The sequence below is a fragment of the Muscardinus avellanarius genome (assembly GCF_963383645.1).
Source record: "Muscardinus avellanarius genome assembly, chromosome: 10".
NCBI classification, from domain to species: Eukaryota; Metazoa; Chordata; class Mammalia; order Rodentia; family Gliridae; genus Muscardinus; species Muscardinus avellanarius.
Genome location: NC_137796.1, coordinates 36,143,782 through 36,170,985, shown reverse-complemented (window position 1 = coordinate 36,170,985; position 27,204 = coordinate 36,143,782). Strand labels below are relative to the sequence as shown.

At 50.0% G+C, this 27,204-nt stretch overlaps 1 protein-coding gene across 1 annotated transcript in view; it reads right to left on the bottom strand.

The window, feature by feature from the left end:
- ZNF423 (zinc finger protein 423) overlaps positions 1 to 27,204 on the bottom strand; it is a gene marked incomplete at both ends in the record, with an annotated part of 312,523 nt that overhangs the window by 116,545 nt on the left and 168,774 nt on the right. The window lies entirely within an intron of this gene.

The following is a 27,204-nucleotide window of genomic DNA, read 5'->3' as shown; positions in this document are numbered from 1 at the left end:
CTCTCAGGCTGAGGCTGTGCAGCTGGCCAACTGCTGCAGGGGGAGCCGGGGGGCCGGAAGCAAGTGGACAAGCGAGCCTTCCCATCTGCAGAGGACACGGCAACGGGGCGGCAGGATGCGGAGGGGAAGCGTCTTTTTCCTCAGCGACACCTGCCCGGGCCTGGTTGGATGTGGTATCCCCCACTGGAGGTGAAGCTCTCAGCTGCTTCCCTGGTAGGGAGAGGAGGGGCAGCCTGGACAAAGTCACCGGAAATGACCTCATGGACCATCAGTCCCACAGGCCAAAAGGAAGCCAAGACCCATCGCTTGAACAACACCTGGGAGTCAACTCCCCTCCCATCCCTAACCCTGGAGGGAGAGATCCTGCTGGTCCTTAGGGGCACAGGCAAGATTTTGCAAGAAAATAATTTTCCTTTATTATATGGCTGTACCACACTCTTTGTGGATGAGGAGACTGATGAAGCTGGAAACTGCTGCTCAATACTGGGCAAGACACAGAGGTGTGGTATCACAGGGCTCCTGACTCCGCACTCCTGTGGAGTAAGCCAGCCAGCCCAAAGCATCCTCCTTTCTTTGTTTCTACTCCACCCCTGGATCTGTCCCAAGTCCATCCAGGATCCCAGGAGACAGCCTGATGGGGATGGGGATGACGATTAGAGGGTGGGGCAGGCCCCCAAGGGCCGTAGAGCAGGCAGCCCTTAACTCCACCCAAGAGGCTCTCCTTGCAAAGACTTCACATGCCCTATGCTCCCCAGGGTCAGGGGCTGCCTCCAGTCTCTTCTGACCATCCAATCTCAGAGGTAAACTAAACAAATCTACAGACCGGCCATTTCTGGGATAACAAAGGCACACAGGACGCAGCAAATACAGCCAGTGGAGTTCCCAAGACACGGCAGGGGGCTGCCGGAGCCGGTCCAGGCAGGGAGTGAGTGCTGAGGCTCAAGTTTCTCATCGGGTGGATTTAAAACTTAATAATGAATGAAACAGACCGCAGGCCGCTGCGGGCAGGGGAGAGACAAACAAAAGCTCAGATTCGGCTGCACTGACCTTGCTCTTGTAACCCTGAGGAAAGAGACCACTGCCCCCGCCTCTCCTGCCCCCAGAAGGCTGCGCTTAGTCCTCAGGAAAGCCTCGCAGCCTCACAGAAGTAGCCTGGACTTGCAGGAAAGGAAGGGCCGGGCCACACACATGCCCAGCACAGGCAAGCACACGCACACACGTTCACCTACACACACCATACACCTCACAAATACAACACAACATGCACACACTCAGGCTCACCATATTCATACACACATCCACACCCACTATCGTTCACACACTCACAACTACATGCACACAGGCCCACACATGCTCACACACCATTCATGTTATGACTCCAGCACACATGCTATCACACAAGGCTGAACATACAAGCACACACTCATATACACACACTCACATACACACACTCACCTAGACACATGTGCTCACACAGTATCCATACTCCCACAGGATCCCAGAGTCAGGGTCCCCTCACAGCCATCTGCAGCGGCCCCCTATTGCCTCAGACTGACCCCAAGACTTGAGAGACAACAGGACACAACAGGCTGGAGAATCCTGAAGGTCGCTCATGCTGGGCTCCAGGCTGCACCCCCACCCCTCCCCTCCCAGGCCCCAGCTCTGACCCTGCGAAGACTGCCTGACCCAGCAGGTACCACCAGCAGCACCACACCCACATGGACGCGACTCCCGGAGCTCCAGGTTCTGAGCCCTGGCAGCCTCCTCACCTCTGAAGCCAATACCTCTAGGAACGCCCTCCTGGAGTGAGGGCACCTGCTCCTCTGAGGGCCTCACGTTACAGGCCCTTCGGACTGAAGGATGCAGCCGCAGCCAGCTTCCTAGAGTAGATGCAGCGGGAGGCGCCTCAGCCCCTGCCTGTTAATTCCCAGCTCTTGCCAGCTGGGCTCCACAGGGCCCAGACAAAAGGGACCCAGGGGAGGAGATGGCTGGAGCAGGGCCGGCTGGGGAACCTGCGGCCCCGCCCCCGCCAGGCTTGACAGCTTATTATTATTTTGATGTCTTAGCTCACTCATTCAAACTGCCTCTGACCTTCCTGGGCACCCAGCACTCTGCTGCAAACACTGAGCAGTTGGGAGCCAAGCCACCTCATTGTACAGATGAGGAAACTGAGGCACGGCCCTAACAACCCAACCCCAGGAAACAGTGAGATACCAGTGACAGGACAGATGCCAGGACTATTCACTTCCAGCTCCCCTCCCCGACCATCAGCGGGCCTGGACCAGCCTCCCAGGTAACAGTCAAAGGAGAGCACACCTGTGAGCAGGGAGAGGCGGCCCATGGGCAAGCCCTCTGGGGCACAGGTCTTGCTGTCCCGAGTCCCTCTCATGGGGAGGGCTGGGACAGCCCGTGACTTGTATCCCAGTGAGGGGCCCACCAAGGCCCCCAGAAGCTCTGGAGCTCCCTGAAGCCCCCTTGACAATTGGGAAACAAGGGAGCCACACGGAGAGACAAGCGGACAGGTGTCTGCTGGGTGCATTTGTTCCCAAGGCCTTGCACCACCCAAAGCCCTGCCTGCTCCAATAACGCATCCACACCACGGTGCTCCTCTTAACCTCCCAGACTCCGTTTACACATCTGACAAAAGGGGAATCGTGCTGAGGAATGGATGAGAAAAATAAACATGAAAACCACGGCTACTACTCTATTGACACAAAAGTCCAGAGAAGGCGATCTGTAGAGACAAACAGCAGATTCATGGTTGCCGGAGGCTGGAGAAGCAGGCAAGAGGGCTCTTTCTAAGAAAATGGAAATGCTGTGGGCAGGCTTGCACCACTCTGTGGACTTGCTAAAGAGTCGCTGAATTGCATGCTTAAAATAAGTGAATTTTATGGTGTGCAAATTACACTTCAATAAAGCTGTTAACAAAAGGACTATTTTGCCAATAATAATAATTAGTGCTAATTAGTACCACCAGCGCTAATTTTAGCTGCTACATTTATTGAGCGTGCCCCACGTGCCAACACTGTGCTAAGTGTGTCTATTATCACAATTAATTTCTTTTAATCCTCCCAACAACCCTATCTGGCTGTCTCCAGGAACATCCCATTTTTAAGACAAGGAAGCTGAGGACTGGAGAGGTAAAGAACTCGCCCCTGGACGCGGCCAGGTGCTCCGCAGCATGGCTGGACTGCATCTCCCAGAAGCCCAGAGCCTCATCCCTGAGCCTGACATCAGGCACTAACCCACTGGGCTTGGAAAGGGGCGGCTCGTCACCCGCCCAGTGCCAGAGTACCCAAGATCCATTGCGGGTGGGCTGGTTGGCTTTATTTTCTGCAAACAAGTTTCAAAACTAAAGCAAAGCATATTATTCTGGGAGCAACAAACTGAGCAACTGCTGAGATTATAATCATCTGAATTGAAATGAAAATAAGGCTCCTTCAACTGAAAAGGTCCAATCAGAGGAAATGGCCATGTTGACATATGAAGTCCCAAACTCAGATTGCCCTGTTTAAAGCCTCTTATGCAAATAACGCTCCACCTTGGCTGCTGTCATCCCAACCCCTCCAAATACATTTTACTCTGGGGTGCTTAGCCAAGTGCTCCAGAAGAGGGCTGGAGGGATGGGCTGAGGCCAGAGCTCGGATTTATTTGCGGGATGGGGGGGAGGCTGGCAGAGGTGGGGGTCCCCTCCTGGCTGCTAGGCACCGCAAGTGCCGCCGTGGCAGCACACATCCTCCGGCAAAGGTACAGACGGAGAAGGAAGAGGGCTGGGAATGGGCTGACGGCAACCCAAGGGCCCTTCAGCATGAACATTCCAGAACTCAGGGAGAAGGCTCAGGGAAGGTCTCACTTGGCTGGCTACCTTTCACATTCAAGTAAATACTTACATGCTGTGTGCCAGGCATTCTTCTAAGAATTTACAGTTATTATCTCCCTCAGCCCTCTCATCAGGCTGGCACCATTATTACCATTTCTCTTTAAGAAACCAGAGCGCAGAGAGGCCAAGTAACTTGCCCAGAGTTGCACAGCCAGCAGGCAGCAGACCCAGGGTATAAACCCACTTGGTCCTGTTTGTTGGTGTTTTCACCCCGTCACTATGTTGGCTCCCTCCTTTGGGAGAACGGGCCTGCCTGCCACGTGAGAAAATCAGGCAGGAGATACTGTGCCAGATGCCGGACCCTCAGGTTCCCCCTCCACCCCAGAATGAGCAACGATCAAAGAAATATAACAACATAAGTAGAAAAATCGCTTTCAAAATGGAGATTAAAGTCATTTAAAAATGACTAATCCTCCAAAAAGGCCTGGTAGGAAATGGGTTATAGAAGGCTTTTGCTGTCTGCTGCAGGAAAAGAATCCAAAACAACCATAAAAGAGGGGAGAATTTTTGATAAAAATTCAATTAAGTAGAAAAAAGAACATTAGCTCAGCTTCAAAATACACAGGCAGTAGAAAGAAGAAGGTGGAGTCCAGGCTCACATGATCTTCCTTGGTGCCACCATCCGCGGTGCAGGACATTAAGGTGGCAGGTATGGTGGCTGAGGCAAGCTGGGGGGAACCTGGTATGGGCTGAGCCACAGCCTATGGCTCCTTTAGCCACAGAGCATCAAGGTCAGAGCTGCCACAGGTGCTCAAACCAAGGGCAGGGAGTGGCTAACCACAGATCCAGAGGAAGCCAAACAGGGCCCTGCCTGCAATGGAGGGCACAGATGAGGAGGGAGTAACCCCCCATTACCAAACCAAGGGGGAAGAAATGGCCCTGAATGAACACTAGAAGGACAGCCCAGGAAGTTCCAGGTCTATAGGACATTCCTCAGCTGGGCAGTTCCACCTGTGTGAATAAAGATGATCATCAGCCAGGTGCAATGGTGCACACCTGACATCCCGGTACGTGGGAGGCTGAGATGGGAGGATCGCAGGTCCAGGCCAGCCTCAGCAATATTCAAGACCTTCAGCAACTTTGTGAGACCTTGTTTCAAAATAAAACTCAAGCCGGGCGTGGTGGCATACACTTGTAACCACGGCATTTGGGAGGCTGAGACCGGAGGATTGCGGTTCACAGACAGCCTCAGCTACTTAGTGAGGCCCTCCGTAACTTAGTGAGACCCTGTTTCAAAATAAAGAATAAAAAATAGGGCTAGGGGTGTAGCTCAGAGGTCAAATGCCCCTGGGTTCCGTCCCCAGGCCCACAAATAAATAAAAAAGAGCTCAGTGGTAGGACACCACTGGTTTCAATCTTCAGTGCCAATCCATTAGTCAATTAAAAAGTTTTTAAATACTGTCAGCCTCTAAAGGCAACAAGAGCTAAGCCAGTCACAGGAGTTCTATCCAAGTTCTATCCAAGTCCACAAGGGCCTCCTGTACCCAGAACCTTGCCAGATGTGACGAGGTTACCTGGGTGGGTTCTGTATAAGCTCCACCTCGACGGATGGCCTCTGCTAGGAGCAGCAGACAGAACCCATCAGGAGACCTGGGCCTCGGCTGCTTGTGGCCATATGAAAAGTTGAAATTTATGGTATCCAAAATCACTCCCAGATGAATAAAAGGCCATCTTGTACAATACTCTAGCCGTCCAGACTGCCTTCAGAGTGGTCACAAGAAGGCCTGACAAAGCCGGGCATGGTGGCGCACACTTGTAATCCCAGTATTCGGGAGGCTGAGAAAGGAGGATCGCAGTTTGCAGCCAGCCTCAGCTACTTAGTGAGGCCCTTTGCAACTTAATGAGACCCTGTTTCAAAATAAAAAATAAAAGCCGGGCGTGGTGGCGCACGCTTGTAATCCCCGCGCGTGGGAGGCAGAGACAGGAGGATCGCGCAGGTTCGAAGCCAGCAGCGCACGCGCTGGCTTAGGAGACCCTGTTTCCAAATAAAAATGTAAAAATAGGTCTGGGAGTGTAGTCCGGAGATAGAAGGGCTTCCAGGAACCCCAGTACCACCAAAAAAAATAAAAATAAAAATAAAAATAAAAAATAAAAAATAAAAAACAGGGCTGGGGGCGTGGCTCGGAGGTTGAATGCCCCTGGGTTCCATCCCCAGTACCGCAAGAAATTTAAAAAAAGAAAAGAAAAAGAGGCCTGACAATTCTTTGCAAAGCTGCAAAAGATCTCCTAACATTTACCCATTTCTTGGGAAAAATGAAAATCACCAAAAAAAAATAAGTTCCTCACAGAACAAAGTTCTGTAATGCTCCAGGTTAGAGCATCTCCTCCACCTCCATCCAGAGCTCCAGGAACAGGAATCACTATAGCCCTTCCAAAATTCAAAGAAATAAGAGCCTGGACTTGTGAAACATTTACTCCAATCCCGCAGGATATGGAGAAGCAGAGTCCCAGAGAGAGAAGGGAATTTACAGGAATAGTAAATTGATAGAGACATTATGTTAAGGAAGATTCTGAATTCTCATCTGGGCTGGGAAGAAATGACTACTTTGATCACCTGGAGATGTCTGCCAGGAGCAAAGACATATAGAATCTGGATGGGGCAATGGCACTGAGCACATCGCAGGAAGGAGTGTACTGACTGCCGATGCCAGAGCTTCTGATTTCTAGGTTCCTCTTCCAGGAAAGGAGCTGACCATCCTCTCTGAGAAACGAGGCTATGGGGACAGTCCCCCAAATCTGCTGTTCATGCAGAGACAACAAACTTTGACTGATCCTATGTGCTGGACTCTAGAGAGGGGTCCTTCCCCAAGCAGGCCCAAAGCAACTGGGCGGGCATCCCAGGAGAGCAGATCAGTGTTTCCTAGGGTGCGGGCAACGAGAGCTACAAGACACACATATGTGCTTTCTGTGGCAGCAGCCAGAAGCCAAACTAGTAGCTTTCCTGCAAATGCAATTAAATCACTGGGCCTCTGCGTGCCTTCCTGCCCCCCTCTTGGGAAACTCGAATTGGGAAGTCCGCACGGCAGAGGGCACACAGCCTGCAGCCAGGGACCCTGGTCCTGGCCACTCGGGAAGTGGCCCTCCCTCTCTCACCCACTGCCGTTATGGTGTGGTAAAATGAGCAACTTCTGAGACCCTTTCCTGGGGCTACTTCCAGCCGCAGTGTCCCAAGCTCCTCTGAAAGTCCCCCGCTCCAGCAAACCCCAGCGTATGGCGGGGCCTGGATCCCTTGGTTGCAGGTACAGAAGCAGACAGGCTGGGACTCCAGGGTGGGTGGCTCAATGTCTTCCTGGGACACAGACCCCCTGGGAAGAATCCAGGCCCAACTAGGCCAGAAGGACCTGAAGCATCAGGTGCCAGAGTTGGCCAGCCACTTCAGAATCCTCCTCAACTCAGTTATCTCCCTGCAAGGAACATCAGTGTGTAGGGGGCAAGGAAGGGTGCTCAGAGCATCGCTCAACTTATCCACTGAAGGGGAAACTGAGGCAACACAGTAGGTTGAAGGCAGAGCCAGGACTAACCTTATAATATTTACAGTAGTTAAAAGTTATGGTACATTTTCCAGAAGCTAGGTCTTTGCCAGCATTTTCTCAATTTGTTCTCACAACATCCGTATGACATGGGTACTATTAATATACCCCCTTTATAATCCCCACGCTTGGGAGGCTGAGACAGGAGGATCACACGGGTTCGAAGCCAGCCTCAGCTACTTAGTGAGGCTCTTAGCAACTTAGTGAGACCCTGTTTCCAAATAAAATATAAAAAAGGTCTGGGAGTATAGCCCGGAGGTAGAAAGCCTCTGGGTTCCACCCCCAGTACCACCAAAAAAAAAAAAAATTAAAAAAAAAAAATATATATATACATACACACACCCTTTTTTGGTACTGGGGATGGAGCTGGGAGGAATTCTACCTTTTTTAAATTATTTATTTATTTAGTGTGTGTGTGTGTGTGTGTGTGTGTGTGTGTGTGTGTGTGTGTTACTGAGAATGGAACCTAGGGGCTTTCTACCTCTGGTATACACTCCCAGACCTATATTTTTTATTTTATTTGGAAAAAGGGTCTCACTAAGTCATTGCTGAGAGCCTCAGTAAATAACTGAGGCTGGCTTCAAACCTGTGTGATCCTCCTGTCTCAGCCTCCTAAGTACTGAGATCATAGGTATGTGCCACCCGGCTTATATCCTCCTTTTTTTTTTTTTTTTTTTTTGGTGGTACTGGGGTTCCTGGAAGCCCTTCTACCTCCGGGCTACACTCCCAGACCTATTTTTACATTTTCATTTTGGAAACAGGGTCTCCTAAGCCAGCGCGCGCGGCTGGCTTCGAACCTGCGCGATCCTCCTGTCTCTGCCTCCCAAGCGCGGGGATTACAAGCGTGCGCCACCACGCCCGGCTTTTTTTTTTTTTTAAATAACTGTGAAAACAGGGGCCCTAAGAAGAAAAATTACTTTATATCTTTATATGGAGAGGAGGTGCTGGGGATTAAACCCAGGGTTTCATGAAAGCAAAGCTCGTGCCCTACCACTGCTTTGCACCCTCAGCCCGGAACGCAGCTTCTGAGTACAGAGATAAGCAGGTAGCAGATGCCCCACATCCACTAACTAACCAATAGAATGCACTACTTCTCCAGGCCCAAGTGCCAGTTCAGAGGCCACTGCACCCCTCTTTCTTGAGGCCTACTATGCACAAACACTGCTCCAGGCCTTGTGGCTGGAGGCAGATGGAAGCCCACACTTCACGAATGCCCCTGCCACTGAGGCAAAGGCATGGGCTGGATTGTCAGGCTGGCCTGGGTCTGATCTGAAACACCTAGTGGATGAAGAAAGCTGCTTAAATAGCCTTTGCAGAACCAAACTTGAAGGTCAGTGGTAGGCAGAATAATGATCTCCCCAAAGATGCCCAAGTTTTTGTTTTGTTTTTTTTTTAAGTGGGGGAGGTTGCAGTACTGGGAATAGAACCCAGGGGCATTCTACCTCCGAGCTACACTCCCAGCCCTAACTTTTTATTCTTTATTGTTGAAACAGGGTCTCACAGAGTTGCAAAGGGCCTCACTTAAGTAGCTGAGGCTGTCCACGAACCACATTCCTCCAGTCTTCGCCTCCTGAATGCTGGGATTACAAGCCCAGTCTCTGCCTCCCGAATGCTGGGATTACAAACTTGTGCCACCACGCCCAGCTCCAAATTTTAACCCTTGAGCCTATGAACATGTTATGTTACATGCAAAATGAAATTAAAGGTGTTGATCATTTGGACTTAAAAAGATGATCCTAGATTACCTATGTGGAGACACTGTAGTGCCAAGAGTCGTTAATTGTGGAAGAGGGGTCAGAGTGATACAATATGAGAAGAGCCCAGCCAGAAATGGCTTGCTTTGAAAACAGAAGGGGAACATAAACCAAGGAGTATGAGCAGCCTCTAAAACCTGGAAAGCATGGAAATGGGCTCTCTTCCAGAACGGATGCAACCCTTCTCCCGCCATGGCTTAGCCCAGCATCTGCATCAGACTTCTGACCTACGGAAGCAGAAGGTAACTTTTTTGTTTTAAAAGCTTCAGTGTGTATGGTAATTTGTTACAGCAGCAATAGAAAACTAATACAGAAGATGGCGACGGAGAAAAACAGGGCTTACGAGCCCTGCTAACAACCAATTTCTATTAGCACAAAATCAGCGCCTTTCATAGCCAGAAAACACCATCAACAGAGAAACAAAAAATGTAATTACAAGGGACAGAGAAAAAGAGGGCTGGAAAAACGAGACACCAGAAAGAAACCAGACCGCAGTGCTGCAGCCGGAGCTGCGGCGTGGAGCGGCGGGCGCCATTTTTCCTTGCAGCACCAGGCCCCAGAGAGGAGGGGAACTCATAACGGAGCTCAGAGCCACAGAGGAGATACGCCGGCCTCACGCCCAAGGACGCGGCAGCAGCCGCCTTACTGCCGGCGGCAGCGGCAAGTTCACCGGATGGCACCAGACCAACGCACTCAACATCCCACCAGGCTCCAGAGAGGAGCAGCAGACAGCGAACCGAGGTGAGCCGCTGCGGAACAGCCAGGAGGGATTCAGCAGATTTCTCGGTGCAGAGAGCATCTAAAGCTCCCAGAGGCTAGGCTCAGCACACCCTGCAGGGAATCAGAGCGAAGCTCAAAAACAGAAAAGAAAAATGCCAGCCTCACGGTCAAGGGTGTAGCAGCGGCGCCATATTGCCACCGGCGGCAGCAGCAGCGAATTCACCGAGTCCACTACAGCTCCATCTGCGCACTCAACAACAGTGAGTCAAATTGTGGCCCCTAGACGAGAAATCCCAGTACTGCACTCCCAGGGACTTGACCCAGTAGGGGAGTGGTGGTGGCAGAGATATCACACCATAGGAGAACGCCCAACCTGGTACCCGCCATGGTCTAAAGCAGCCTCAATTGACTCCCTGGGTCTGAGACTCTGCGATACAACCCAGTAAAGGAGTAGTGGTGACTGAGATACCACAGACTCGAGATCCAGAGCACCTTAAGTGAAGTCATAGTGACCCAAGGGAAGAACCCAGAGAAGGCACAAACTTCCGAAATCATGGGAAAGAGGAATAACAATGGAGCAATGAATGCCCACAACCCCACAACATCAGAACCTGATAAAACAGAAATTCAGAGATTTCTAGAAGATAAAATCAGGAAAATAACTGTAGAAATAATAGAGGTGTTTTGAAAAGAATTCAGAGAGAGCCAAAGAGAGATAAAGGATGCAATTAATGAAGTAAAGGCCTCAATTCAAAGTACAAACAACCGATTAGACCACATGGAGAATAGAATCTCGCTCCTAGAAGATGATCATTCAAAAAATAAACACATAGTTTCTAATTTAGAAAAAAAAATCCGACAGCAGGAATCTGACATTGAAGAAATATGGGCCCATTTTAAGAGAGCTAACCTAAGAATAATTGGAATAGAGGAGGGAAAAGAAGGTGAAACCAAAGGGATCAACAATCTCTTCAAGGAAGTAATAGCAGAAAATTTTCCAAACATAGAGCAAGAGGTCGATACACAGGTCCAGGAAACTTATAGAACTCCCTTTAGACAGGATCGGAGAAGAGGATCCCCACGCCACATAATTGTCAAAATGACCAATGTGGAAGCCAAGCAGAGAATCTTAAAGGCAACAAAAACAAAGGGCCAAGTGACATTCAGAGGCAAACCAATTAGAATCACTCCAGATTTCCCAAACCAAGTCATGAGAGCCAGAAGGGCTTGGAGCAACACATTCCAAACTCTGAAAGAAAACAACTTCCAGCCAAAAATTTCCTACCCAGCAAAACTTTCTATCAAAGTAGATGGGGAAATAAGAAGCTTCCATGACAAACAGAAACTGAAGGAATTTATGTCTTCAAAACCAGCGCTAGAGAAAATACTCAGAGATTAACTACAAAGAAGAAATAGGTAACACACACCAGAACCAGAGAAACAAGATTTTCCATCCAACAGATAACTAAGATTGGTTATCTGTGGAGATTCATTATTTATGTTAGTCTTTTACCTATCTCTAAATTGTATTGTTTGCTTTTATTGTTGCTAACTTTTAGGATTTCTAGTTGGAATATTAATATACCTTCAGATATAGCATTTGGAAATATTTTATCCCATTCTATCAGTATCTTTTAACTCTGTTTACATTGTCTTTGGATATACAATATTTTTTTTTTACTTTTTAGGGAGTTTATTTACCCTTTTGTTGCCTGTGCCATTGAAATCATATCCAAGAAATCACTGCCAATTTCAATGTTGTGAGGTTTTATGACCCAGATTTTCTTCTAAAAGTTTATAGTCTTAAGATCTATATTTAGGTCTTTTATCTATTTTGAGTTAATATTTGTATATGGTGTTAGGTAAGGGTCCAATTTTATTCTTTTTCATGTAATTATTCTTTTTCAACAATATTTAGTTAAAAGATTAGTATTTCCTCCACCAAATGTTCATGGAAACCTTGTCAAAAATAACTTGACAATATATGGAAGAACTTATCTCTAGGTTTTTATTTAACTCCAATAGTTTATATATCTGCCCTTAGAAGAGTACTACACTATTTCAATTATTGTAGCTTTATATGGTTTGAAATCAGAAAATATACATCTTCTAGCTTTGTTCTTTTTCGAGATCGTTTTGGGTATCTAGAGTCCATATTCCATATTAGGATAGTTTTTTTCTGAAAAATAAATAAATAAATGTATGATAGTTTCACCTAAAAAAATATTCTCTGGTAAGAAAGAAAGCAAAAAGAAATATTGAAATGTTATCTTTAAGTCATCAAACGCTTGGTATCAGACAAATGAAACTGTTATGTGAGATTATCATCATTAATATTGGATAAATTGCTATAAAACTAGATGTCAACCACTAAGCCAAGCATGGGAAGGAGGGATGGGGAGGGAACAGGGTGGGGATCGGGTGGGGGCTAACTGGGCGATGTGTACCTGTATGTCTACAAAAGTATTTTCTTTATACCATTATGATGTATGAATACAGTGCACCAATAAAAAAAATTACAAAAAAATAAAAATAAAAATAAAAAACTAATACATATCTTGGTGCCAGGAATGGAATGCTACTAGAACAAATACCTGACAGCACAGAATTGGCCATGGAGCTGTGCAGTGGCCGGAGGCTGGGGACTGAACCGCAGGGCATTCTACCTCTGAGCTGCACCCCCAGCCCTAGCTGGCTCTTTAGTGAAGACTCAGAAGGAAGGAACATGTTCGGGGAAACCTACATCACCTTAGAAAGCACCTAAAACAACATAAGATAGACGGTTAAGAGAAATGTGGATTTTAAATGCAGGCACTTATGGTGAAGGCTTATCAGAAAGTGAGGAGAAGTTATTGGAAACTGAAGGAAAGAGGACAGTAATTACATGGGGCAGAAAGCTTAGTGGAATTGTGTTCCACAGTTATGTGGAAAACAGAACTTATAATAAACTTGGATATTTCCCTAGAAGATTTTCAAGCAAAATGTTGAAGATGTGGCCTGGTGTCTTCTTACTATTTACAATAAAGAAAGAAAGAATAGGTTGAAAGAAGAACTATTCAATGAAAAAGGAACCAGGGATGGATGATTTGGGAAATTCTTAAATTGTAAAAGACCATAATTAAGAGATTTACTTTTATGAAAGCATGCTCTGGAGAAAAAGCTGAGGGTGTGCTCATAAGGTTTTGCTAAAGCCTCATAAAATTCAAAAGGTCAGAGCACTGAGTCACACAGAAGGCTCTTTGAAGAGATGAAGGTGTGACTCACAAATCTAGACCAAACCACAGAGCATCTAGAAATTTGGGGGCATTGCTCTGAAGCTAAAAGCAGAGATGGGATTACCTAGTAAATGTCTCTGAAGAAGCCTCTTGTCTAATGGAGCAAATACCCACGACATACACAGGAGACCCAGAAGGTTCCTGAAATTGTTGTAGTAGCAGAAACACGGCCAGGGTAGCCCAGAAGGAACAAAGTACAAGAAGAAAGAAGTCTTTCACACTCCCCAAAATTCTATAAGCCACCAAAGGTACTCAGCTGCAAATATGTGCTACCTTTCATAAATAAAAAGAATGACTCAGAGGGCAAAAGGTCAAGCCCAGAGGGCAGAGCCTTCAGCCATCCTGGATGAGGTCACTTCTTGTTTAGGTTCAGATTCTGGCACTGTTATAACCAGAGGCAAGTATATCCTCACAGTCTGTGATCAATTAATGATGCCTGTCCTGGGTACAGAATGAGGAAGTATCAGGTAGCAGGTATGCCAGTTATCTGCTTTCTCCTAGTTTGCATGTTTTGTTTTGTCTTGTTTTGTTTTCATTCAAAACATATTTGGTGGACCTGCTCTGGTCCTCAGAAGGTTGCAGAAGGTACCCAGCATTCTTAGGTGTCTGTGCTTGTATGTGCGCAGCCTCTCTATTGATTCACTGCTATCTAAAGTTTATACTCTAAATCAACCTTTGACTACTTTGAATTACTTTAAAAGAAAGAAACAGAAAAATCCCTTTAATGGTAGTATTCAGGACTATATTTAGACATTTGATTTTCCTAAAGAAACAGATGAGGGCATGGTATAAAGGTTAAAGGCCCAACTCCTCTAACATCAAAAGCCCACTCGTCCTGGGAAAGGAAAGGGACAAGGGAGTTGGAGGTTCATTTCTCAGAGGCTTAGCAGTCCCACTGAAGCTGGCAGCTGACATGGCCCCACTTGAGATCTTGAATTAGAATAATGCTATGGGCAAAAATAACAGCAGCTTGGATCCGCTGTCCCTCCTCCAGGGAGCTAAGAGGTCCTTAGGGATGTGATCTCACCACTGTCCCCAGTGAGGCTGCAAGCGAGGAAACATGGGGATCATTCTCCAGGGGAGGCCTCAGGGACAGGTTGGTGGGCAGAGGTTGGCAGGTAGAGGGCAGACCCCGTGCTGAAAGGGAGCAGAGGCCTTCCTGTCCTCAGGGTCACCTCCCTGGCTGATTCTGATGGGGAAGTGGGATCCCAACTCGGTCCCACCTCAAAGGTACACTTGGCACATAGCTTCTGAGAGCCCTCAGACCCCGAAAGCCATGGTCGGGCATGCTCTTTCCCAGCCAGCTCTGGCAGCTGCTGAAATGCCATGTGGCAGAAAACAGCACCAACAAGACCCTGACTGAAGCTTCCAGGGGCCAAACCACAGCATAGGCTTAGACACAAGGCCATTTCAGGAGAACCCAACTGCTGAGGGACAGCAGAGCCATGGACGAGGGCGTGCATGGGATGCTCAGGCTCAGACGGGGCTGCCGTTCTGGGCTGCGTGACCGTGAGCAAGTTGCTGCATCTCTCTGAGACCCCATTTTTCATCCATAGGATGCGATAATAAAAGCAGCTACTTTACAAAGTAATTAGTGTATATATGCTACTAAGCACGATATTATAGGTTGGCTAAAGAAAAATGGAAGTTATAGAATCATAAATCCCACCACCCAAATGACATTCAAATTTTTACACAGCACTTCATACCCATTACCCCATGTGACATTTGCAGCAACTCTGCACTGTGGTAGTAGATTTGTTATTATCTTATCCCTTATTACAAGCAAGCTGAGTGCCGCACACCCAGGCATCTGGAATGGAACCCAGACTTCCATCCGGTTAAGGTTCCTCTTTTAGACTCAAAAGTAGGGCAGTAGCACATTAAGTTGTGTGGTCACCCCCAACCCCCAGATGAAGAAACAGAACAGAGAGGTTAGGTCACATTCTACCTCCATGAAGATGAACAGGAAGTCTGGGATAGGACTCCCAGCCCAGGTCCTCAGCCAGCTGGACAGGGAGCAATGGCTGGATCAGTGTCCACAAGCCACCATGGCTGCTCTCCATTGCATAGCCTGGGGCCATCCACATATCAGAAACTTCATACAAAAGCCAAGTTTTAGCCGGGTGTGGTGGCACATGCTTGTAATCCCAGTACTTGGGAGGCTGAGACGGGAGGATGGTGGTCAAGGCCAGCCTCAGCTACTTAATGAGGCCCTCTGCAACTTAGCGAGACCCTGTTTCAAAATAAAGAATAAAAAAATAGGGCTGAGGTATAGCTCAGAGGTAGAATGGCCCTGAGTTCCATCCCCGTACCAGGGGGGAAAAAAAATTCCAAATCTTTTTTAAACCCAGTTGACTTCTAGCTTTTCTTGAAGGAGAAGGTAAAGACATGGTGGCAGGAATCCACATCCCGTATGGCAGTGTTGGATGGAGGCGAGCGGCGGCTCCACTTCTGGACCAGGGACACCCCTGTCCTGCAGGCCCAGGCCCAGGGCGCCCTTCCCAGTCTGTGTGTTGCAGGCCCAGAAGGCATTTGCATAGACAGTGGCTACAAGGCCAGCAGCTGGGTTAATCTCCCAGCCCCACCATCTAGGTGACCTTAGCTAGCAAATTACCCCCATTATACAGATAAACAAATCTGCCTCACTTTTCTCCAGTATAAAATAGGGAGAACGGTCCCAACTACTACAGAGATTCTCTACAAATGAAATAGTGAACATCCATAAAGTGTTATATATGGCAGATGTTCCGTAGTGTATAAGCGTAGCTGTCGCTGCTACCCGGCACCCAAAGGTGGTAGCAGGGCAGAGAAAGATGGGAGAAGCAGGTGAGCTATGATGATCTGAGTGGATGTGAGACGGTGTGGGGTCCCGTCTCCCTGAGACCTGTGATATTCAAGAGAATCTCTGCTGAGAACCATCAATCACCTCTGCAGAGATGGTTTCGAGATGAAGGAGAATGGGCCTGTATGAAAAACCAGAAGGCCCCTGCCACCACCATCCTGAGCCATCAGAGCACCCAGCCCAACACGCTCATGACAGGTGGAGAAACCAGGGCACCAGCAGCCATGCTACAGCTTGGACTTGGTCCTCCAGGCTTGGAGGGTGAGGCTCAGCCTCCCGGGATCCCCCTACCCAGCACACAGGGACCACCGTCCCCCAGGGCTGCAACTGTGCAGGACAAGGAAGAAGCCTCTCCCCTTGAAGCTTCTGACCTCGCAGAACACACAGCCCGCCGGCCCACTCCATCCCTTAGATAAATTTACTTAGCACTGATATTGCGAATGCAATCGAGCTGGAGTTTTATTGCAGAAATTAAACAGAGTAGGAAGGAGGGGGATGGCGCTCACCAACTCACTCGAGAGCTGGCTGTGATCAAAGTCGCTAAAGAGGTGCATCGCGACCAATGCCCGCCAGCAAGGGAGGCCCCGTCTGCCCCGGGGAGACTCCCCAGGGTGGGGTCCTCGGAGCTGCCAGGCCCTGGCAATGGCTCCCATCTGCCCCCTGGCCCCTCGTGTGGCCCCGTCGCCCCAGTGGCCTTTCTCAGAAGCTAGTGGCTGTGAAGTCATCTTCGTGAGATTCACAGAGCCACCCGCCACCCAGGGCTGGCGCAGAGGGCGCTCTGTTCGGCTCCAGAGAAAGTGAAATGCTTTCGGGGTTGAATCACTGTTTTTCTTCGCTCCCCTTGGAGAACGGCAGAGCCCACGTTCGGCCGCATTCGTGGACCTGGGACTGGAAACAGCTGCGCTCTAATTACATGTAAAGTGTACCAAAACATCCCTTTTATCACAGGCTGGAAATCTGTTAGCATCTGTCTCTCCTTTGTTTCTTCCACAAGATACAAGCTTGTTTCTACATTTTTCTCACCTGTAGCGGTGATTAAAATTCATTATAAATGAAAGGAGTGAACAGAGAAACAAGTTCCTCTGTGTACCGTTCTAAACTCAAATTAGAAACAGCTGTTTGCTAATTCATGCAGCGATGTTTTGTCGTGCTCTGTGAATCAATAATAACTCACCCTATTGCTGCAGAAATTTTTGGATAATCCGTATATTTGACACGGCATTGGATTCTCCAGGCATGTCTGTGGCAGTGGAGGCTCCGACCCAGCCTGGGCAGAGGGAGGGGGCTTGGATTTGGCACACTGAAGACGACCCCAACTGTCCTACCGAGAACCCCAAATTTGAAGCTGCCTGGCGTTTCTCCCCCTCCACATACCTTGGGAGGACCAGAAAGAACCTCTAAAATGGTCTCCCCATCTCCTTCAATCCTCTAGAACCCCCACCCCTGGCACACACACGCACACAAACTCAACTCTGATTAAATGCAAACCATACACATCCTCCAGCCGCCAGAGGGAACAGCAAAATTAAAAGTCTAATTGGTACCCGAAACAATTTAAAACTATTAAGTATAGGTGAGGCTTTGGTTGGGATTAGCCACGTTTGGATGACGCCCCTCCCGTCCATCCATCTCAGCTGCAGCTGCAGCCTGGGCATCCTCGGATGTCTGAAATGTCCAGCAGCCCTTTGCCCGCTTCAGGAAAAGGGGCCTGTGATGTCCAGGGCTGCGGCCCCATGAGAAACCCAGAGGGGAGCAGATGTTCTTTGTCCTTTGTGGGGAGAGAGGTGGACAACACCTGTGGAGGCCTGCGCTGCCAGTATGGCACCCCAAAGCATGCCTGCCCTTCACGACACTGCGCCCAGAAGCCTTCCCTGACTGCCTCCACCACCACCATTAGCCCTCCCTGAGGAGGACACTGCTGTCTCTCTTGGTCTCCTCCAAGTCTGGCCCACCCTAGGCAGAATTTAGCACAGCCCACTGGTGACCTAGGGTCTCTTACTCCAGCCAAACCAGCCCTGGGCCAGCACCTGAGCAGCCAAGTGGCCTCGGGAAGCTCTGGGCCTTGCTCCTCCTCATCTCTTCTAGAATGCAGATGCTGGTGTGATTTCTTACTGGGGATGTGGACACAGAGATTGCTCATGCAAAGAATGAGCAAGCGGTCTGGGTGTGGTGGCACATGCCTGCAATCCCAGTTACTTGGGAGGCTGAGACAGGAGGATCATCAACTTAGTGAGATCCTGTTTCAAAATAAAAATAGAATAGGGCTGAGGGTGTAGCTCAAAGGTAGAATGCCCCTGGATTCAATCCCCAGTGTCACACACACACATACACACACACACACACACACACACACACACACACACACACAAGTAAATAAGTAAGTAAGCAAGCAAGGAAGCAATCTGGGTGTAGTGGCATCTGCTTATAATCTCAGTATTCGGGAAGCTGAAACATGTTCAAGGCCAGGCTTAGCAACTTACCAAGACTTTCCACAACTTAGTGAGACCCTGTTTCAAAATTAAAAAAAAAAAAAGAGTTGGGAGTGTAGATCAGGGGTAGAATGTCCCTGGATTTATTCCCAGTATGAGGAAAAACGAATGAGCAAGCAAGCAAATGGACAATCAGAGCACCTGCCTAGCATGTACCAGGTCCTGAGTTTGTTCCCCAGAAGCACAACAATAACAACAAAAATCCAGATTATAATTTTTGCAAAACTTCTTATAAGAGAAACTCACATTGTATCTCTAACCTAGGACTCTGAGATGAGAGATAATAGTGAAGAATAATTCTATACCATGGGCCATATCATTTACGGACACGTGGGCATAATAAAAGCTATTTATTATATACTATATATTTCTTTGGTATTTGCACATATCATACATGTTGACTTGTTTTAATATTCATGATAATCTGACAGGTTATTATTACCAGCTCCACTTTACAGATGAGAAGACTGAGGCTTGTGAAGATTAATTATCATACCCAGCATCTTCAGGTCAGAGATGGCAGAGCTGGGCTTTGAATGCAGGCCACCTGGCCTCAGAGTCTGTGCTGTCAGACATTGCCGAATATGTAAACACACTAGGTCTCTGGGCTGGGGGCTGGGTAACACCCTCTCACGGCAGAGCATTCTTCCAAAGAGCCAGCTTCACAGGCGCTCTCGGGCTGATGACCAAGCAGGACTCCTGGACTCCTGTGAGAATGTCTGGATTGTGTTGTTTACATCCCAACCTTCTATACAGGGTGAGCTCCTGGGCTGAGAAATCAGACTTCTATGGACAAGCATGCACACCATTTGATCTCAAACCCAGAGCTACTGCACAGCAAATCCCACCTGAGGCCTGGCTCAAGGCTGACGCTCCAGCATGGGGAGATGCGAAGAGTCGCCCCATGCCCGCCTCTGTCAGCACTGTGACGGGCCTGTGCCTTCAACACTGCCATGAGATGGTCATGAGTGTGGACTCCTCTTACAGAGAAGCACACTGAGGGCTGATCATAGCTATCAGTCTCCTGGAATTTCAGTCACAGTATGGAGGACAGTGTGAGTATCAGGATTTGATACCCAACTCAAGGCCAACCTCCAGGTTTCTGCCTCTCTCAAGCTCTGCCCAAAATGTGGTGGAGTTAATCCTCCCCCAGACCTTCAACCAAAATGATCCAGCAGGCACCTTCAGAGACCATTCATGGGGCATACTGCACACACATAAGGTCCAGCAAAATCAAGCCCACTGTCTACGGTAGCGACCTCAATACTGTTCTCCAAAACTGGCCTCCCCACTTCTCTGCACCTCCTACTTTTTAGGAACACCTAACAACCATGCAACCCGCACCCAAGCCCCTAGCCCACCGCTCCGCATTCAAGTGGTCTATGTGCAGTCCTGGGGGTGGGGGACTAGGAGCTGTATCCTTTGCCTCCACAGTTCACACCCTGTCCCCCCAGGTTCACACCCCAGTGCTATCACTCAGCATGGTCCTTTAAATGGCCACAGGCCTAACAATGCTATTGACTGGAGTGTAGTCCTAACCTAAATAATAGTATTGATGAAACCTTGGGTATGTTTTTGTGATGCCGTAGAAATAAATGCATAATTGCTTAAAAATTCATGAGGTGCTTCAGACTGGACTGTGCGTTTCTAAATGTGGCCAGGAAGCCCTCCTTTGGCCAATTTGTGTCACAGGGCCAGTGGCATCCTTTCTTTAGTGGCCACTGCGTCCCCAGTACTGTGCCTGACCAGAGAAGAGATGGGCTGGGCACCACAGAAGGAGCGACATGCGTGGGGTAGGGAGGGTCCTGGGATTCCCTGGGATGTGCTAGTGTCAGCACGCAGCCACTCTGTGGGCCCCACTCATCCTTTGTACTCAGCCAAATCTACAACTCAGGAGAGAAAGTTTCTATTTTTCCTGAATTTTCATGTTTCAGGCTCCAGAAAAATTGCCGTCATGGGCTTCGTTGTTGAGCTACCGAGCCACCCCAGCCCTGCCCGCTTGGAGAGGAGATGGAAGCAACTGGCCAGGCAGGGGAAGGCTACTGAATACAGGGACAGCAGCCTGGCTCAGGACCACAGCGAGAAAGAGCAGTCCATGTCAGGGAACGCCAGCAGCGTCCCCTGACTCAACTTCCAAGTGCAGGGCAAGGCAGCCGAGGTCCCCAGTACCTTCCAGCATTGCTGTCCCTTCCCTAGACTCCCTCATCCCACCCCTTGCCTCTTCTTTCTGAGTGTGCATGGTCATCACCCTTATACTGTAACCAGGAGTGCCTATACGCATAACTGCCATCGTCATAAACGGTACTTGCTGAGCACTTACCATGTGCCAAGCTCTGTGTGTGTGTGCACACGCACGCACGCACGCACGCACACACATGCGCACAAGTATGTGTGTGGCGCTGGGAACTAAATTCAGAGGCATTCTACCTCCAAGCTCCACCCCCAGCCCTACTTTATCTTTTTCTGTTTGAAACAGAGTCTCGCTAGGTTGTTGAGCACCTCATTAATGTGCTGAGGCTAATCTCAAACCTGCCATCCTCCTAGCTCAGCCTCCCAAATATTGGAATCACAGGCATGTACCACCATTCCCAGCTGGTGCCATGCTTTAAAAAATATTTATTTAAATACTTATATTACTAGTCTTAAATACTTGTTTTAATGTATTGAAACTGCACATCATTTCTTTGCTAGGCAGGTTTTATAGATGAAGAAAGTAAGGATCAGAGGGAGGAAAGAGACCTTTGGACTACCAGGCTGATGAGCCACTATTGTATGCTGGGGATACTGAGACCACTGGGGTCTGAGGGGCCACTTGACCCAAGACGGAAGCTGGCAGGAGGATGCAGCAACCTGACTATCAGTCACGGGAGATTTCAGTATGCCTGAATTTGTGTGAACCTCATACACACCCACCTGCGTAAAAGCTGGCTGGGTAGAAGGACATGGGGCAGAGGGGTAAACTGAGGGAATCACCACTGATGGAAAGTGATGATTGCCCAGCTCCCGGGGGCTCTACCTCCAAGCTACACACCCAGCCCTATTTTATTTTTTATTTTAAAACAGGATCCCACTACGTTGCTGAAGCTGCTTTGAACCCATGATCTTCCTGTCTCAGCCTCCCAAGTACTGAGGTTATAGGTATGTGCCACGATGCCCAGCAAAGCTGTGTGGTGTGACTGAATCCCTAAATGAGCCAATGAAAAATGAAGAGATGAATGAATGAAACTAAGCACAAAGAAGAAGCAAGGAGCCATTCTAGGGGCCCCTGGCAGGCCAAGGCCTAGGGGTTATGGAGCTGGACGCTGAGGAGTTAACGACCTTGACCACTCTCCTGCATGCCTGGGCACACAGAGGCTGCCCCCAGCAGAGCCCGTCCAGCATCGCTGAGGTCCCTGGAGCCCCCCCATTATGGCAGAATGCAATTAGTCCAGTCCTCAGTGAGGCCTGCATTTGTCAATCTTTTATTTGAAAGAAGCTGTTGGAGCCAGAAAGAGAAGGAGCAAGGGCATGTGCAGGGGCGGGGAGGCCTGAGTGGTGGCAGAAGGAGCAGCTCCTCTACCCGGCCTCAGCTCGCATCCCCGGAGAAATGGCATTAAAACAAAGGAGACACCAGGCAGGGAGGGGGGCTCCTATTTGCTCAGACCAGAGCAGAACAAATGGATAGATTTAATAAGATAATAAGCCAAGATTCCCTGCTCTTAAAGGGACAGACTCAGCAATGTGAATGGGGATGAGGTAGGGTGTGCTTGTTTTTTCTGGTGAAAACACTCAAGTTGATGCCTCCCTGCACACAGCACTCTGAAGGGTGTGTGTGCGCACATGTGCCTGTGCTTTCTACACATGTGTGGCATATGTCTTCCCCACCAGGGAACTCCAGACTTACTAACCAGCACCCACAAGCAAGTGTGCCCCTCCACCAGGACCACACAGTTCAGCTGTCCCCAGCTAGGCTTTTCTGGGAGAAAGGCCAGTCTCATGCGCGTGGGTATCACCCACCACCCAGGCTGGGTTTCGCTCTCCCTGCCCAACAGGCCAACCAGAAAAGCAAGCGCTTCCCATTCCTCCTGGGGAGCTACTCACACCTGTCCATTCCTTCAGTCATCCACCCACCCATCCATTCTCCAAGTATTCACGGAGCGCCACTCTGCCAGGCTCTGCTCCCGGTGCTGGGGCAGCAACACACCTGAGGCAACCTGCACTCCAGGAGCATCCAGATGGCATCCAGGAAGGCTCCAGAGTCAGAGGACCGGGGTTCAAATCCACACCACTGGCCAGCCGTGTAAACTGGGATGTTGCTGAACTTCTCAAGCCTTGTCAGAAGGGACAATGGGCAGAGCGGACCTTCTGCCTTGGCAGTTTGGGTGAGGATTAAGTCAGATAATCCAAGGTAAGCACGGCACCCGGCACACAGGAAATGCTCAAAGAACATATCTGGCATGTCATTTCCAGATCAGCGGTGGCAAACATGGAAAAAGCCGTGGGGAGCCACCCCTGGAGAACCACGTGCCCTGCTCCCAGCTTCCTTCCCAAGAGCACCCTAACACCACCATCTCCTTGCCCTGTTATCAGGCAGCCATTTATCAAAATGACACTGCAGTTTACACCCATTTAATCTTTCAACAAATTTTGGTAAATACACTACCAGCCCTGTTGGAGGCTCTGAGGACAGAGCCCTTGCCCTCAGAGAGCTTACAACGGAGTGAGAGAAGCCTGAATCTTCCTGCCAAATAAAGCAATAAAGCAACATGTAACAAGCCAAGCGGTGCCGCAAAGAGGGTGGAGAACAGGGCACTGCCCTGGACACAGGACGAGACGAGACTCGGGCAGACAGCCGAAGCCAGTCAGGAGGATGCCAAGGAGGCTCTGCAGGAAGCACACTCCAGGGAGAGGGCTGGCAGTGCTGACACGCTGAAGCCTGAGGCTGCTGACGTGGTACGTTTCCTGAGATGCCAACGTGATGTTCAGAGTGAGGGCTCCTGTCCTGCCTTCGGGGACCACAGACCAAGCGGTGACTCCAAATCCCACAGGGGCCCAAAATGCAACCCCAGCATCGACTCACTGTGCGGCCTGATGCTGATCTCTCAGCCTCTCTGGTTTGAGTGTCGGCAACAGCTCATCAGGGTTGAACATCCTTCCAGCAGGTGCTGGCAGAGAAGGAAAGACCGTGGGGTCCTCCAAGTCAGCCGCTCTGGGCAAGACGCACCCACCGCTCCTCTCCACCCCATAGCGCCATTCTCTCACCGATGCCAGCAACGCCACGCAGGATTGGTACTCCTGCCAAAATAGCTATTAACCCAGTAGCCAATAATAACACGTTATCCTATCAATTTGCTTCTGAAATGCTGTGTAATTGCAGAACCCAAGTTTGCCATCTCGGTAGCCTGGTTACAACATAAACAGAAAGAAACTTGCCAGTCCCTTCCCAAGGAGAACAAGTGGCTGGCCACGAGAAACACCCATTTCCCACTGCCCCAGCACACCTCCGGCCAGGCCCCACGGGATCCATCAGCAATCAGCCTGGATCTCGACAGTCCAAAGGCCTGTCCCACTGTCCCCATAGCATGACAACTTTGTGAGCGGCAGGGTTAGGCGGCCTCTCTGCTGACTAGGAACCACAGTGCAGGAAGCAGGATGGCAGGAGGGTGTGGGAGGCTCAGGAGTCAGCAGATATAGAGAAAGGCTGGCATCTCAGGGCTGCCCAGCTCAAAGGGCGTGTGGACCATCAGGGCTGCAAGTCAGGGCTCCAGCCAGAGAGGACAGGAGGCCAGCGGGGTGGAGAAAGGAGAGAGGAGCAGGAGGTAAGCAAGACAGTGGCGCCGGATCAAGAAATCAAGGTGTTCCCCGAGGGCCCTGTCTCGTTCCCACACTGCAGGGCCTGGCAAAGGTCCAACACCGGCCACCCGCGCCTCCTTCACAGCCGGACCCCTTGCTTTTCTTCTCCCATCCCACAAAAACAGTTTCCTTCCTTCTGGATTCAATATACTCTGAGCAAACATCCCGCTCCCAGCGAGCCAGAGCCTCTAATGGGACTCCTGGCTGTCCTGTGCACACATCAGCCTGTTTTATTCATTCTTCTCCCTTCCAGCCCGGCTGCCCAGGGCTTACCTCTTCCCCTGCTCACCAGAGCGTCCCAGGGCAAGCAGGCAGATGCTGACAGGGCTGGAGCCTGAGCCCACGAGCCCAGCACTAGTGGCGGGGCAGGCAAGGGCTGGAGAGGCGCTTCCCCCTGGCCCACGGGTGACCTCAGCCACGGGACACATCTCCACCCGCCCCGCCTCAGCCAGCCAGGGAAGGATGGGCTGAGGGTGTGCAGCTCCCGCTGCAGCACTTGGCGGGGGAATCCAGCAAGTGGGAAGAGGAAGGCCTTGGGAACGAGGGGGGAGCAGATGGGGAGGGAGAAGACAGAAGAGGCCAAGGCTCAGGCCACACCACCAGATGTTGACCCAGTTCAGGCCCCCAGGCCTCAGGAGCGCCAGGAAAGCTCTGCCTCCCCTGCCAAGGAGATGAAGGGCCAGGGATCAGCACCCTGCCAAGACCTAGACTAAGGCTGGGGCCAAAGGGAGGGTCACAGACAGACAGCAAAGGGGCTTTCCAGTCACTGCCACTGTCTGCCAGCACAGGGTGGGGGACAGCCCTCCGAGGCCCCTGGGTGGAGCGGGTGTCGTCTGTGGGAAGCAATTCTCGGCAAATGGAAACCAGGCCTCAGGAACTGGCCGGCGCAGACTGTGCTGCTGCGAATAGGTGCCCCAGCCAGAGAGGAGGTGAGGGTAAAGAGGAGAGAGCAGTGAGGGCCCAGGCAGTGCAAGCAGGATGGGGTGGCTGCTGGCTGCAGCTACACCACTGCTCCTTTGTGCTCCGAGCACCCTTTGAGGTTGGCACTTTAGATTTCCAAGACCCGCTTGTCCATAAGTGCTGTAAAAAGCCAACTAACAGCACACAATTTTCTTCCCTCTGCTCTTCTCCGCATGGTGTTCAGCCATGTTCCCAGCAGAGCTGGGCCTGGGGATTGAGGTCAGGCCTGCAGGACAGGTGAGAGTTCCCCACCCCTAAGATGCTTTAACCCTCTACGCTGCCTCTTCACCCAAGGGAGGAAAGATGGACAGGGCCTTATCCCTTGGGGGAGCCCAGGATGCCTAGGAACTGGGAGGGCTTCGGAGCTGGCAAGGAGAGCTTGGTAATGGAGTAGGGTAGTAGGGTCCAGTAAATGCAGATGCCACCCACCTGTTCATCCAATCACTCACTCATCCGGTTGTTCGATGAAGGTCTGTGACCTGCTTACAGCCTAGCCTGCAGGGCAAGTCGCACAGGTAGCTCTCGGCCTACAGAGCTCCCAGCCCAGTGGGGCTCACAGACTCCGGATATGTTGTATTATTCACCCTGATCAGAGAAGTCCATGGGCAGCAGGACTGCTGGAAGGCTTCCTGGAAAAAGCAACCTCTGTATGGAGACCAGCAGGGCAAGAAAGAAGAGAAGGGAATGGAGTTGCAGGCAGGAGGAGCAGCACAGGTACCGGCCTGAAAGACACTGGTGTCTGACAGGTCCCATTAGCGCTCAGCTGACTCCTCCCCAACTCCGCCACAGTGGGTGGCCCAGCCCTGGCTGCCCCACCCCAGCTCAGACACAGGGGGTCTTCCTGGCACCTCTGGAGGCCAATCCCATAGAACCAGAGTCAAGCCATCCCTTTCCCAGCAGAGGTTCTTGTTAAAAATGTTTTCATATGTTTATTTTAAGGGGGGGATGGGAAGAGAAAAGGGAGACCTGAAGGTCTTTTTCTTTTTGGTGAAAAAAATTAATAAATAAATACAGCCTCAAGAAAAGGGCATGGAAAGGTCTCTGCATCTGTAACCACTGAACAAATTAAAATTAGCTCATTTAATCAGCTCCTAATGGCCTGCCTGTCCCGAGTGGGCCGCGGAACACAGCAAACTTCACAGCAGAAATGAGCAGGCCAATGTCAGTTTATCCTACAACAAAGGGATTTTCTAAATAGTGCGATCAAAACGCAGAGAAGGCCGCAGAGAGCCAGGGAGACCAAGGCGACCCCCCAGATCCTGGGCAGCCCCCTCCCCGCCTACCAGCTTTGCCTCTTTGAACAGAATTGTTCTTTGGGCTTTTGTTCTAATTATCTAAACATGTGTGTAACTCTGTTCTACAAAGAGTGTTTTGAGCAGCAGAGGAGGTAACTGGAGCCCCCACCATACGTTTCTGAGGCCCCTCAGCCAAGCCTCTCGCCTTGAACACCTCCGTCATACCTGCGCAGCAACACACCTACAAAACACTGTCACCTATACACACAGCCACAGACACACTCAGTTCTACACACAGAGCTGCATGCTACATTCGTCAACGCAGCTATGTGTGCACAATTGCATATGTGCACAGCTACACACATGCAATTACATGCATCACACACATAGGTACACATGCACACAACACACACAGCACCTCCAGCTCCTGTGAACAGCTGGAGGCGGGAAGGCCCAGCTCACCAGAACCCCAGGGAGGACTGCTGTGTGCACACCTGAGGCCCAGGCTGGTAGCAAGGACTCTTATTTCCCTGGAGTGGTTTCTCTACGCAACTTGCCACCTGGGCTAAGTCATTAGGGCAACTGAGGAGGGGGAACAAAAGTTGGGGGAAGGGGTTAGAGGACATGTGGGGAAAGGTGCAGGCTGAAGAAGCAAGATGCTGGGTCAGCACAAGCCAGAGCTGC